Raw genomic sequence first — 14,207 nt, forward strand, 5'->3', positions numbered from 1 at the left:
CACACGGATTCTATATCGTCCTGGCCTATATCTAGATCAGATGACTTTAAAGAGCGGCTAACTAGGAAAGGCGCCACCACCCATGCGAGACCTATCTTTCCGATAAGCAACGAAGTCACGCGGAAACACTTCACTGTCTTTGATAGAAGAATCCAGCCACGATTCGGTCCCAAAGACTAAATCGGCTTGTACAGAACTGATAAGAGCAGCAAGGTCGTCAATTTTGTTTACGACGCTTCTACAATTGACTGTTATCGCAGTCAAATCAAATTTGTCATGCCCTCTTTTCCCTTGTCTGGGTCATTTATTTTTGATGAATGGGACAACTTTCTTCTCTTTGTCCCACCTAAACATCTTGCCATCTACAACTAATTTATCGATGCTTAATTTGACGCGACTATTTTCTCCCGCTTTATTGGCCTTCGCATATTGCCAAAGCCGTTTCCGAATATCTCTTGTTTAAGATGAGTAGTCTTGCTCGACGCTATATAAGTTCCTTTGAACTTATTAGCACTGGAAAGAACGTTGGAGTTTTCTTTGTAGGCGGCGAAATTGACTTTGTAGGCGGCGAAATTGACTATATTGTTACGAAGCGGCAAGCCGATGAAGACAGGAGACAGAACATGACCGATGACGATGGTAGATGACGTTTAATGAATGTTCGCGGGCCTAGCTCGAGCGCTCCTGCCCGCGCCACTGCCCGCTTCTTCTTGCTTGTCGTCCGTAACATGACCCGGGGCCACCGAGCGATCGTCCCGATCGTGGACGAGGAAGTTTAGCGATGTTAATGATTTTATGGCATGATGATGGGCGTGTCTGGATGCTTGAAGAAGAAGAGGAAGAAGGAAGAATAGAACGGCTTGCCGGTACGATGTCTGATGCGTGGGTGATCCGCCTCCCTTGGAGCTGTCAACCATCCGTCACCAGAGTCCATGGGACCGATGGCTCGAGGTCACGTCCGGCAGCTTGGGCGGGGGTTGCGTGTTCGTGTCCATCAGTTCCTTCGGGTCATTCGGGTCTTTCGGGTCCATCTCGGTTCTGATCGGTATGTCCGTTCTCCTTGTCTTCAGGTCCGGGCTGGGGGCTGGGCGGTGGTAGTTGTTCAGGTCTGGGCTTGAAGGGCTGGGGCGAAGCGACTCGGCGATGTCCCTGGGCCCTCGGTGATGGTCCCGGCTTGAAGATGGCGTCAATGCTCCAAGGCGAGGATGGGGATGCCGTACGCCGCACCTCCAACCAAATGTTACGAAGCGGCAAGCCGATGAAGACAGGAGACAGAACATGACCGATGAGGATGGTAGATGACGTTTAATGAATGTTCGCCGGCCTAGCGCGAGCGCTTTTGCCCGCGCCACTGCCCGCTTCTTCTTTCTTGTCGTCCGTAACAATATAATCGGCCTTTTCTTCTGTTCGTGATAGCGACCTATACGGTGCGCTCATTCTACTGAGTGCAATTCTAAACCTGAATTTTTTTTACAAAGACTTTTGAGCAAATCTTCGGACTGTTCCCACGTCTCAGATTCGTCATCGTCGATGCCATAAAAGACTATAGGTTATTTCGACGGCTTCTGTTTTCTGAGTCGACGTGTTTTTCATGCAGTCTTCTAACTTCTTTTGTTATGTTAGTGATGGTGCTCTCTTGTTTGCTTACTGTATCGTGTAGCGTTGCAATGTGGCCTTCTGTCACTCGCAGTTTGTTGTTAATTTCTGCCATCGTTGATTGATGCTTTGATAGCCTAGTCTCAATGCTCTCTAGTTTGCTCAATATAGCATTTTGACCTTCTTGCAAATCGTTAAGTAGTTCTAGCTCCCTGGCACCCAGTGAGCCGGGATTTAACTCAACATCGCCTGAAAGCAGTAATAACAGTGCAAGGTTCAAAGCCCTATGCGCAAAAAGACGAAAACGTTTGCCACAATGCCTTATCGATGTTCGTTTTCGACAAACAGACACAGCACATGTGGGACGTGGAGCCGGCAGTGCAATCAATAATCTACAAAGCAGAGTTGGATAATTACGACTAACCTGCAGCAACAGAAGTGATGTACGCTGCGCGTCGGCAAGCGTTCCGGCCCCCAAATCCCACGTAGCCAGTGTGTCACTCGTTTAAGTACGGTTGGTCCGTGTCACGTACGTGGCTTTCGTTGGTTGAAGTTGATTTGATGACGGTCCCTGTAGATAGTATCGTTCCGTAGCAGTATGTTGCTGATAATGATCGAAGAAATTGTTCCGCCCACCCACGGCAATGCTGCAGACGAAGGAATACTCAGAGCCGCCGACGGTCCTCTTCGGTCGACATCGAACCCAACAAGCTCCGCTGCAAGGACGACAGCAACCTGCAACAGCAGCGATGTAAGCTGCATGTCGGCAAGCGTGCCGGCAAATAATGAGAAGGGTTCGCTATATAGTGATCTGAAGCACTTCTTGCGTGTGAACGGCCATAGGTGGAGAAAAACTAGCCGCATGCAAGTATTGTAACGGTGAGCATCGATTCCTTAATGCGATGCGTTTGATCGTATGTGTAAGAAGTACATATTGTCTGGACATCAATAAATTACGTCAGTGAAACGAATACGAATCATTAGGATTGTTTATCAGCGCAGTTATCCAAGACGAGTCGGAGCTTTGCGAAGTGGAGCAGAGCAGAGAGAACCCGATATCTATCGCCACGAACGTTTTTATATCCCTAAAAACGTTGATCGCCACAACCCAACATACACACGACGCAGTGCGACAACACACTGTATACATATGCCTTCTTATTGGAATAAACACTAGTTCATCACCGATGTGGGGCCTTGCATACGAAGGCGAGGAACAGCATCGACTACCGAAAAAAAAATAATAATGGGTCTGCTTTTTAGACTATATCACTTCATAGCTGCAAAGCCAATTGACGTTTTCTTAGCTATAAAGCCGCTCGATACTTTCTTCTGAGTGGAGCATTGTCATCATCAGCCAGACTATACCCACTGCAGGGCGAAGGTCTCTCCCATATTCCTCCAATTAACCCGGCCCAGTTCCAGCTGCATCCACTTGAGCCCTTTGAACTTCTTAACCTCATCCGCCCACCTTACTTTCTGCCACCTCCTGCTACGCTTTCCCTCCCTTGGAATGAAGTTTGTTACCCTAAGCGACCATCGGTTATCCTCTCTTCCCACTACATGTCCTGCCCATGCCCATTTCTTCTTCTTGATTTCCACTAGAATATCAGTAACATATGAGTTACTTCCAGGACCTACTCTGCACGCGCTTCCTATCTCTTGACGTTACCCCTACCTGTTTTCGTTCCATAGCCCACCGCGTTGTCCTCAACTTAAATAGAACCCATTTCGTTAGCCTACATATTTAATCCCATAAGTGAGTACCAGTAGGATGCAACTTTTATACTTTCTTATTGGGCGATACCGGCAAGCTGCTAGTCATAATCAGCGAGTACTTGCCAAATGCGCTCCATCACAATCTGACCCTCCTTGTTATTTCCCTTTCGTGGTGCGAATCTGCGGTTACTATACCTGCCCTATGTAGACATATTCGACTGCTACTTCCAGTGCTCCGCTACCTAATGTAAACTGCTGTTCCTTCCCGAGGCTGTTGAACATTACCTTAGTCTTCTGTATATTGATTTTCAAGCCTACTTTTCTGCTTTTACTGCCTAGGCCATCAATCATTATTTGCAGTTCTTCCCCTGAGTTACTTAGCAAGGCAATGTAATCAGCGAATCGCAGATTACTGAGGTGTTCTCCATCTACCCTCCCTAACTGCTCCCATTCAAAGTCTCCGAGTTCCTCTAAACAAGCTGTGAATATATAGTACTGGGGAGATCCTGTCTCCTTGCCTAACACGTTTTATTTTTTTATAAGAATTTTGTTTCTTTATGCAGAACTATGGTTGCTGTGCATCCACTACATATATATTTCAGTACTTTCACATACGACTTGTCTACACCCTAATTTCTCAATGCCTGCGAGTCAGCCTGACTAAATATATGAAGATGTTTTGTCCTCCTCCTCGCCACGCGCAGCCCCAAGCCAGTCAACGCACACCACGTGACATAACTTCATTATATGTACGAGCCGATCAGCGTGCGGCGTTTCACTGGGCCTTTTCATGACGTCACTTCCGGTCTGGGGACGCATCACTGATCGCATGACTGATTTACACTGTTGAAGTGCTTTGCATTAGGCGAGGATGATGTTGGAACGTTACCTCTCTGAGCTGAAACGGGTTCCGCTGCTGCTTCTACGAGTGCTGACGACATGGGCACCCAACAACACAGCAAGCAATACGGCGACGCCCAGGCAGCCCTCGTTGCAAAGGTGTGTAGTCGAATACAACTTATAGTTACTCAATTATGTAGTAAGCGAAACACACAATTCATCCGCGACAGAAAGTAGTCCGCTGTTAGGACTTTTCTGGTTATTCATATAAAAAGCCAACCTCCAGAGCGAATTAAAAGCGCGAGAATTCCAATACTTGTGGCTTGTTTGGTATTGTTAAACATTAAAAACCGATTCTGTTTGCTGTTAAGCGGAGCAATACACACGCTGCCTACCACTGCCCATAGTTAACCACTGGAGTTTCTTTTTTAAGTTATATTCTATTATTACGGTTGTTCCGCAATTACATATGCATTATAGAATGCTTCTCCCAGTTAAACCGCTGAATCTCTGGAGTTCAAATTTCGCACAGAAGAGGAAAGTAGGTCGTCTCTAATGTTTTTCGGTGTATAAGTCGCATACTTTTTTGCGACAAAAAACACAGATAAGCCTCACGGGCGTATAAGACGCACTCGTTCACTCGGTAGAAAGCTCGTTGATGATCACATTGGGAAAACATTGCAAGGGTTCAACGCTGCTGAACCCAATATTGAGCGAAAGCATTAGCTGCGGGTGACCGAGCGTTCGTCTTCTATTCTTTTTCTTCTTCCTCAGCCCCCATATAAAGCCCGGCTTTAACCAAGCCGTATGAACGTGCCACTCATCTACCACCCCCCAAGACCAGGGCGCCCGTCCGACGACTGGCGCCGACACCACACACCATGCATGGAGTTACACAACAGGAATGGAAATCGCATACCTACGGTCGACAAAATACGAATTCTAGGATTAATCATCCAAAGCAACGGGTCCAACTGGGCGATGCTTGACAGCATCACGATCAAGATTACAAACGCGATCCGGATGTTTCGGCGCATCATGAATAGGCACAGGGGACTGAGCGAGGACAACGCTATTCAAATGGTCCATGCTTTTGTATTCTGTCACATCACATACGTGGCTGCAATGCTCAACTGGAAAAAGGAACATGAGAGAAGGCTTGAGGTACACATACGCCGAGCTTTCAAGACAGCGTTGGGGCTCCCCGATAATGCCTCCACTGAACTGCTCTTACAGCTAGGAGTACACAATACCCTTGCCGAAATCATCGAGGCACGGCACACGACATAGGTTGCACGCCTGTCAAGCACCAAAGCGGGCAGAGAGATTCTCGTCAAGCTCGGCCTGAACTCCATAGTAGAAAGGGACAACATCCTGCAGTTACCTAAAGTCGTGCGAGAAGCAATCAAAGTGTCCCCCTTCCCAAGAAACGTACACCCGATCCACAATCAAGGAAGAAGACTCGCCCGCGCCAAAGCCCTCGCTGCGGACGTGGCACAGTTTCCCGACCAGACAGCTTTCGTGGATGCAGCGTACATACCGGGAAAGCATGCCTACTCGGTAGCAGTAGTCGACGAACACGGGCGTACGCGCAACTCACTCACACTTTACACCAAGAAGCCAGAGCTGAACAAGCAGCGATAGCACTAGCTCTAAAAGACTCGAACTTCACAACTGTATACAGCGACTCTAGAGCAGCCACTCGAGCTTTCGCCAAGGGCGGGATAGACAAGACGACGCTACGTATCTTAGGTGGAAGTAACATCACCGATCACTTCATCGTATGGTCGTATGGTTCCCGGCACACATGGGCAGCTTAGGGGGCGGCCTGCGGAATCTCAATGAGATCGCACACGAGGCGGCGCGAGGACTCATCGACCGCGTCCCCCCGGTTTCCCCTGCTACTCCACATATCGAGTACAGAGATCAATTATTCACGTACAATGAGCTCACTAAGCACTTTTATCTAGGCAGACGAGTATTTCCCCTCCCGGATAAGAAATTAACCCGCAGCCAATCAGTCACGTTACGCTTGCTCCAATTGAACTCATACCCCAACCCCTGGCTCATGAAGCACATCGACCCAGACTACGACGGACAACATATGTGTGAACGGCGCAGTGACCGTGTAGACTTAAATCATATGCTGTGTGGTTGTGCATCCAGCGATGCCTACGCCAAGAACATGGAACATTGGGACAAAGTGTTAAAAAGTGCTTCACTACATGATCAGCTTCGGGCTGTCCAGGAGGCCCGCGCGGCGGCAGAGAGCTTCGGGCTCTCTGTGCCGACGTACGTGGGAGCTGCCCTCTACACCTGGCGCCTAGCCGAGTGTCCTTCAGGACTCCTACTGTTGGAAATAAAGTTTTACCAAACCAAACGTGCCTTTAACGTGAATGCCAGGGTCCTAGCAGGCTGATTCTAACATAACCGTCCATGTGAAACGAGAGACCCCATTCGGCAGCATCCCGTGTGTGACATGGGGTGTGACGTCACAGCGTCACGCGGGTAAGACGTGTCTACCGCCGCGCTACGCTGAAGGCTCGAAACCTAGAGTAGTATTGCTCTCGCAATAAAATTGCGACGAAAATGTACTTTGGCGGCGGCCGCCGTATAATGCCCATATCCCCTTATACGCAATGCTCACACTGGTACATTTAATCTAAATTCTGAGTGCTTTTTCAAAATGTTTTATTTTTATACATACTGATGTTATATGCACTTACAGAAGGCGTTTAGGCAAAACCAACAGAGACGTAGGAGAAGGAAAGGAGGAGGTTTAGAGGCTGAAGCAGCGAGGGGAAATATGCAACGACAGTGACCTTAGTGAAGGGGCCTTAGTGGCCTTCATGGCCGACTTCATTGTCCGGAGCACAGGCTTTGCGCCAGTCGTGGATAATTGTTTTCACTAACCGTAAACTGCCTTCCTGTAGCCCGGTACCATGCATGCTCCTCGGCAAATTCAACTGCACGCTGCTTGAACTTCGCGTCGTAATTAACTTTCTCGCCTCGCGGGCGACGCCATGGTTAGCGAAAAATAAGACACGATGCGACAGATGTGAAGCCCGTATGGTGTTGGTGGTGATACAACATTTTATTGGTATGAAGACCAAAAGTGAAAAAATTACTTCGCAGCGTTGCAGGTGGCGATCGGGCTGCCGGCTGCGGCGTCCAGGCCGTGAAGCCCGCGCTACTGCGATCGATGCAATGAAGAGGCCATGGCGGACGGAAATGACGTGAACTAGATCGGCTCGAAAATTAAAACTTGTTACTGGCAAGCTACCATTTTTATATGAACACATTTTCCTCCCTCAGAATTAGGCTGTCTATAAAAGCGTATGAGCTAGCTGAGTTTCGCTTTTGCGAGAAAATCTTATGTTACTTTTGAGTGCTTTAGAAATGCAGATACTCTGCATGACAGAAGATAGCGCGCAGTTGTGGCTCGAAACATTCCGGCTCTGGCGTTTTCCTTCGCCTCCCACCCGATATTTTGTCATGAAAAAATTGTAAATTGGTTTACCGTCCCGAAGTGACATATATGGGCTGTGAACGACATCATAGTTTTGAGCTCCTGATTAATTTCGACGACCAGGGCCTCTTAACATGCGCTGACATCGCGCAGCTCCCGGACACCTCTCCGGGATCGGACCAGGTGTGGCCACCACGGCCTGGATTTCTTCCATGCCACAAGATAAGGAGCTCTGACAAAATTTTCGGGGAAAAAAATCGCGACTTACATATCGAAAATACGGTGTTTGCTTATACGGAATTTGTTTGGATTACTTGCTCGATTCGATCAGAACAAGTCGGGTGTTCGCGTCGTCTGTGGTGCGGCGGCGGAGCAAAATGAGCCACGGTCCCAGTGATAATGACATCCGTTGAAACAGCGTTCGAAAAAGGGCGCCAAAGCATTGGCCAAAAACAAAAAACAAAAAAAAAAAGACGCTGAAGCAGCGTAGGAAACATAAAACCACTTTGGAACTGACGAGTGCTAAGGTTAGGCGTATAGTGAATATTCTAGTTTACTATAGTTAGGCGTAGTAATTTTAGGCTTAAATTGAAACAGTTGAGAAGGTCGTTAGCGTGGTCACGGTGGGCGCATGGTGAGTGTGTCCTCGCGGAAAAAGCAAATCAAGCAAAAACTTTGCATATCTCGGGAAAACAAGCCAGTGGGTTAATTTTGTTAGTCGCCGATCTGGTAACAACTTTCGCTACAAGTAAGAAGGAGTTACTAATTACTAATTATTGGACAAGGAGCTTTCATTGGGAGCCGAGCGACATTTTCCGCCTGAGCGCGTACCATTTCCCACCGTTAGGTGGTGTCAGGTTGCTGCAGACAGCCATGTTTGATGGAGTGTTGAGCTTCGTTTTGCTACGGCTGTAGCAATAGTCGCATTCGAATTCAGTCATATTTTTTGAAATCCGCCCGACCACCGTCACTGTGGCTATCCGCGGCACGTGTCATCTGGAATGATGTGTTAAAGTTCCAGAGCGTCGCTTCCAAGCTGTCGTGGCTGCTGCACGCGTCTCAAGTAAGTCAACCCGTGCCACTACGGCTGCTTTGCATCGGCCACTTGCTGCTTGCTGTTCGTACTGTTAGTCACAAATCCCCCCTCCCCTTCAAGTTATGTTTATATTGCGCAAGAGCAGAGAACAGAAACGTTTGAAAGCTGTTGTGGACGGCTGCGGACGCTGAACGCTGCTGCATGGAACGTTAGACCTTTATGAAGTGAGCTTCGGCCTTTCATTTCGATCGAATGTTTGTTAGGCGCTGCTGCGACGGAAGTGGTAAACGCGTAGACGAAGTGCGGCTCCTGCATGTCTCGTGTACTACATCGAACACTTTTTCTCGTCGCGATCCACGTCCTACTTCAGCACGAGGATTGCGTTTGCGAGTCTCTGTGGCTTGATTGGATTGGGCCTTGTCCCGGTTTCATGATTGAGCGCCGTTATTTGTCGCTTCCTTCATGGAGGCGTCCAAATGGGTGACGTAAAAGGATAACGCTCTTGAGGTCGTTAATCCTCGGCTGATCACCCGTCCAGCGCATCGATGCTTGCTCCCCATACTCTTAACCACCGGGCAACCGAAAACTCAGCATGTTCCTAGCTCTGAGACCTGAGCTGAACCGTGAAGTCGCCAGATCGTGACGGTGGGTGAAGCACGATCTGACCCGCCTTAATCCGGGCAGCTGCTTGCGCAGTGTCCGCGACGTTACGCAGGTTTCGCGTGCGGAATCCTGCACCCCTTTAAAAGCTGTATAGAGTCGCCGCTGCGCCGCTTTAGAATCTTCGCAGGAAGTTTCCATTAAGGAAGCACGAGTAAAACTTGTGGTTAAGGTCTGGCGGTGACAAACCCCATCGTCAGCCCATGTTAACTGGAGAGAAGTTCACGACGGTATAGAAACATTCGCTAGAATTCTTTGTTTAGACTGCACAGGCCTCTACTATTCGTTTTCTTTTTTACACTGCATGGAGATGTTGGACAGTAGTCCCTCTTGAGCATTGCTTCTCACCACAAAAACAGCACATGGGGGCCATTTTGCATGTGGCGTTTATGGCATTTCTTTTGACAGATTTTAAATGCTGGCACCTCTAGCATCCTTTAATCACTTATTCCCATTGGCAGTTTCAATCGTCTTTTTGACATGGGGGCCAATTTGTGTCACGCTAGTTGCCAGGCATTTTGACAGCATAGGGAGCAGTCCTCTTGTTTGAACTGCTGCCAGTGTCGTCTTTGCCATTTAACATTTGCTGGGGTCTGTGTGCCAGTTGGTTGCACGCCGTCAGTCTTAAGCTACCAGTACTGTTTCATTTTTTTTCTAGTAACTGCTTTACTTCAATTTTTTCCCCACCATGCAGCAGCTGACAGTGCAGGAAAATATGAGAGGATCGTATGAATTAAACTAAAAGGTCGTACCTACTAGGGAAAGCGAAGTTGTTGCAGTGCTTGATGCACTGTTTTGAGGACAGCATTCCGACTAGTTCTGGCATAGTAATGCTTTGCTTTTACCCACATCATTCAGATTTTGTGATTACTCACCTCTTTCTCACAGTTCTGGTTTTAAGGAAGAAAATGGTAGTTCTTCAAAGGTTGTCAAGTGTTGCAAATGCTCTCTAATCATAATGGAATCTAAGAGGTCTCTTTGTAGCTTACTTATTGCTATAGCTTTTGTGGTTGATTTGCTTAGAATGTGGTTCATTGAGAGAGAGGCCACTTACCTTAAAATTACTCTCACCTCAGTAGTGTGTCTAAAATATTTGATGTCTGTAGTGTCTATGGTAATTAGTGGAACCCTAGATTGAAGTGCATGCGTATTGAATTGCGGTACTTTTACTGACGTCTGAACTGTATTATTAATGTTCCCTGCAGTAGCTTTCTGCTTTTCTCTCTCGTGGGCTTGTAACAGCATGTAAGCTAAGCACTTTATGTACCGTACTCATTTGCAAACTGTTTCTCAGGGAACTAGAGAGGAAGCACTGTAACCTGTGTACCGCAATCTCAAATGGCTGAGTGTCCAAAGTTGAAGAAAATTTTCAGAGTTTATCAGCTGGATTTTTTGTCATTTCTATCAGAAGACGTATTTCTATGCACCTAATAGCTTACTGGGTCAGGTCTCTTCATATGGTTGTGTCTGAGCATGTTCACTTTATTTGAAGCCGTACTTGGTGTTTTGAGTTATTGCCTTGGCTTTTAAAGCAATCGGTTTTCCTGTACCTGGTGCATATTTATCAGCAAATCCTGTAGGAGGTGGCCCTATTTTAGGAGTGCATGTCTATTTTCGTCATTAAAAAGAATGGATTTCCATGGTTTCCTTGCAGGAAATTTTTTGTTGAGTGGATGTGACAGCCCCTCCTCCTCCCCTCTCTCTCTTATGTCTGCCCCTATTTGTCACTCTATACTTTCATGATTTATGGTGTTCCTGCATATCTATGTATGCTGTACTCTCTGTCTTGAGCATCTATTACTGATCAAGGACTTACATGTCACAGTGGCGAGCTTTACCTTGGTATCTGCAGTGGTGGAAGGGAATTGAGAGTAAAGGAGAATAAGAGATATGCAGGGACTTGTTCAGGCACATTGGGCTGTTGTTTCTTCTTATTCGAGTTGTGAACCAATTAAGCTTCACAGTGCTGTTCTCTAGCAATCTTTGTTTGTGTTCCATAGAAATGCCACTCAATTCTTTGATTATAGTCCATAGTTTGACCCCCTAACTAGGTTCTTGAAGCATGTATGACCAGAACGGTGTCATAGCTTGTCCTGCGTTACGATCAACACTATAGCCAAACGGGCGAGTTGGTGGAACATATTGGATAGAAAAACAGCGTGAAAGACAAACACCACAGCAAAGGAACACAAGACAAGCACTGTCTCACAACTCAAAGTTTATTAAAGAGGGAAGACAATATATGGAAAAAAGGTCAAGACTGAACACGTGTTGCTACTTGGGATGCAGGCACGCAATCTCACTCTCATGTAGATAAATGGATGGCTTACTAACACATAACCTAGTTTTTTTCCTCATGTGGTAGGCCTCCATTATCTCGCGTGTTAAGCGGGCCGGGTGCTTATAAAGGATATCAGAATAGTGCAGTGAAGGATAACAAGATTCGCAGTCACGGACGTGGTCAACGAGATTAGTAGATTTGTTAGCGTCTAAGTTATTTGCATGCTCTTTCAAACGTGTATTAATGCACCGCCCCGTCTGCCCAATGTACACTTGTCTACATGACAGTGGGATTTTATAGACTACACCTTCAGCACACGGCACATGCTTAACCCCATATGTTGGTTCATGTTCGTTGTGATGCTCAGCTTTTGTTTCCAAAATAGCATGAACACTTTTAAATTTTTTAGATGCAGAAAAAACAACCTCTATGCCATATCGTTTTGCCACATTTTCAAGATTGTGTGACAGGCGGTGTACATAAGGCAGAACGGCAAACTTTTTCCTTTCCTTTCCTTTTTCTGCACAAGGTACTAAGGCTGGACTTCTAAGCTTTTTGGCTATCTTGTTGCAACCCAACAATAAAACATCATCCGAGTAGCCAGATGCCTTGAGTCTTCCAATCTGATCATTGAAGCTGCCGATTATCATATGCTCACAAGATTTTGATAAAGCAGACATCAGAGATGAGACCACAATTCCTGTTTTTACTATCTTAGAGTGATGCGATTTAAAATTTAACAATGGTTTCTCGGCCCTAGGTAGGTATTCCCAGCAGATATGGCCCATCTCAACAGTCAAACGCAGATCCAAAAACTGTAGCTTGCTATCACTGGTGACCTCAGTGGTGAAAGTTAGACCAAGAGCATTTTTTTAAACAATTTAAGTACATCAGTCATGTGCCTTGAAAAGTTAGTTTTTTTCAACAAAAATTAGAAGGTCATCAACATCGAAATATGCGCAGCGCCATGCCCGACATGTGATTTTCAATGCCACGATCAACAAAGGACAAAAAAAAAATATCACTTAACACAGGTGCTACCCTAGATCCAATGCAAACACCCGCTCTTTGGATATAGAACTTTCCTTCCCATTCAACGAACATAGCCTTCAGGTACAAAGAGAGCAACTCGAGGAAGCTAGATACAGAAATGCCACGCCTTCTAATAAACTGTTCTTCATCATGGGAGCGTGGCGCTGCGCATATTTCGATATGTTGATGACTTCCTAATTTTTGTTGAAAAAACTAACTTTTCAAGGCACATGACTGATGTACTTAAATTGTTTAAAGAAAATGCTCTTGTTCTAACTTTCACCACTGAAGTCACCAGTGATAGCAAGCTACAGTTTCTGGATCTGCGTTTGGCTGTTGAGACGGGCCATATCTGCTGGGAATACCTACCTAGGGCAGAGAAACCATTGTTAAATTTTAAATAGCATCACTCTAAGATAGTAAAAACAGGAATCTCTTATGTCTGCTTTATCAAAATCTTGTAAGCATATCGTAATCGGCAGCTTCAATGATCAGATTGGAAGACTCAAGGCATCTGGCTACCCGGATGGTGTTTTATTGTTAGGTTGCAACAAGATAGCCAAAAAGCTTAAAAGTCCAGCCTTGGTACCTTGTGCGGAAAAAGGAAAGGAAAGGAAAACGTTTGCCGTTGTGCCTTATGTACACCGCCTGTCACACAATCTTAAAAATGTGGCAAAACGATATAGCATAGAGGTTGTTTTTTCTGCACCTAAAAAACTTCAAAGTGTTCATGCTATTTTGGAAACAAAAGCTGAGCATCACAACGAACATGAACCAACATATGGGGTTAAGCATGTGCCGTGTGCTGAAGGTGTAGTCTATAAAATCCCACTGTCACGTAGACAAGTGTACATTGGGCAGACGGGGCGGTGCATTAATACACGTTTGAAAGAGCATGCAAATAACTTAGACGCTAACAAATCTACTAATCTCGTTGACCACGTCCGTGACTGCGAATCTTGTTATCCTTCACTGCACTATTCTGATATCCTTTATAAGCACCCGGCCCGCTTAACACGTGAGATAATGGAGGCCTACCACATGAGGAAAAAAACTAGGTTATGTGTTACTAAGCCATCCATTTATCTACATGAGAGTGAGATTGTGTGCCTGCATCCCACGTAGCAACACGTGTTTAGTTTGTTCTTTTTTCCATATATTATCTTCCCTCTTTAATAAACATTCAGTTGTGAGACAGCGCTCGTCTTCTGTTCCTTTGCTGTGGTGTTCGTCTTTCGCGCTGTTTTTCTATCCAAGATTTTTTTGTGTATGTGTGGCTTTTGTAGTTGTTGGTGGGTTTGCAATAGGTCTATTATAGCCTCCTCAGTTTGCGTAACATTCTGGGGTTATGCCATTTTTATTGGCTCTTGCGAAGTCGCGGGACTTTTGTTTTTAAGGTTCATGCCTTTCTGTAACTGCAATCTCATTGAGCCTCCACATTCTGTACTAACAAATTGAACATCTACTTTTCAACTTTATACGAGGGGGTACCCAAAAGAAACCGAACCAAATTTTTGGTGGGCAGCGCTTTCGTAGTACAGGGTTTTGCCGCTAGGAGCGCATAGAGTGAACAT

At 46.1% G+C, this 14,207-nt stretch overlaps 1 protein-coding gene across 7 annotated transcripts in view; it reads left to right on the forward strand.

The window, feature by feature from the left end:
- The first annotated feature begins 8,301 nt into the window (after window positions 1-8,301).
- Window positions 8,302-14,207, forward strand: part of LOC146199851 (activating molecule in BECN1-regulated autophagy protein 1-like) — an 80,616-nt gene continuing 74,710 nt past the window's right edge. For 2 of the 7 annotated variants that reach the window (XM_084595268.1, XM_084595266.1), the window contains exon 1: window positions 8,305-8,687. The gene's annotated coding sequence lies outside the window, so the exon portion shown is untranslated. Of the gene's footprint in view, window positions 8,688-14,207 lie in introns of all 7 variants that reach the window. The other 5 variants (XM_084595269.1, XM_084595270.1, XM_084595267.1 and 2 more) reach the window with 4 other exon arrangements.

The sequence above is a fragment of the Amblyomma maculatum genome, chromosome 2 (genome assembly GCF_055883805.1).
Source record: "Amblyomma maculatum isolate TAMU_Amacu chromosome 2, ASM5588380v1, whole genome shotgun sequence".
Classification (NCBI taxonomy): Eukaryota; Metazoa; Arthropoda; class Arachnida; order Ixodida; family Ixodidae; genus Amblyomma; species Amblyomma maculatum.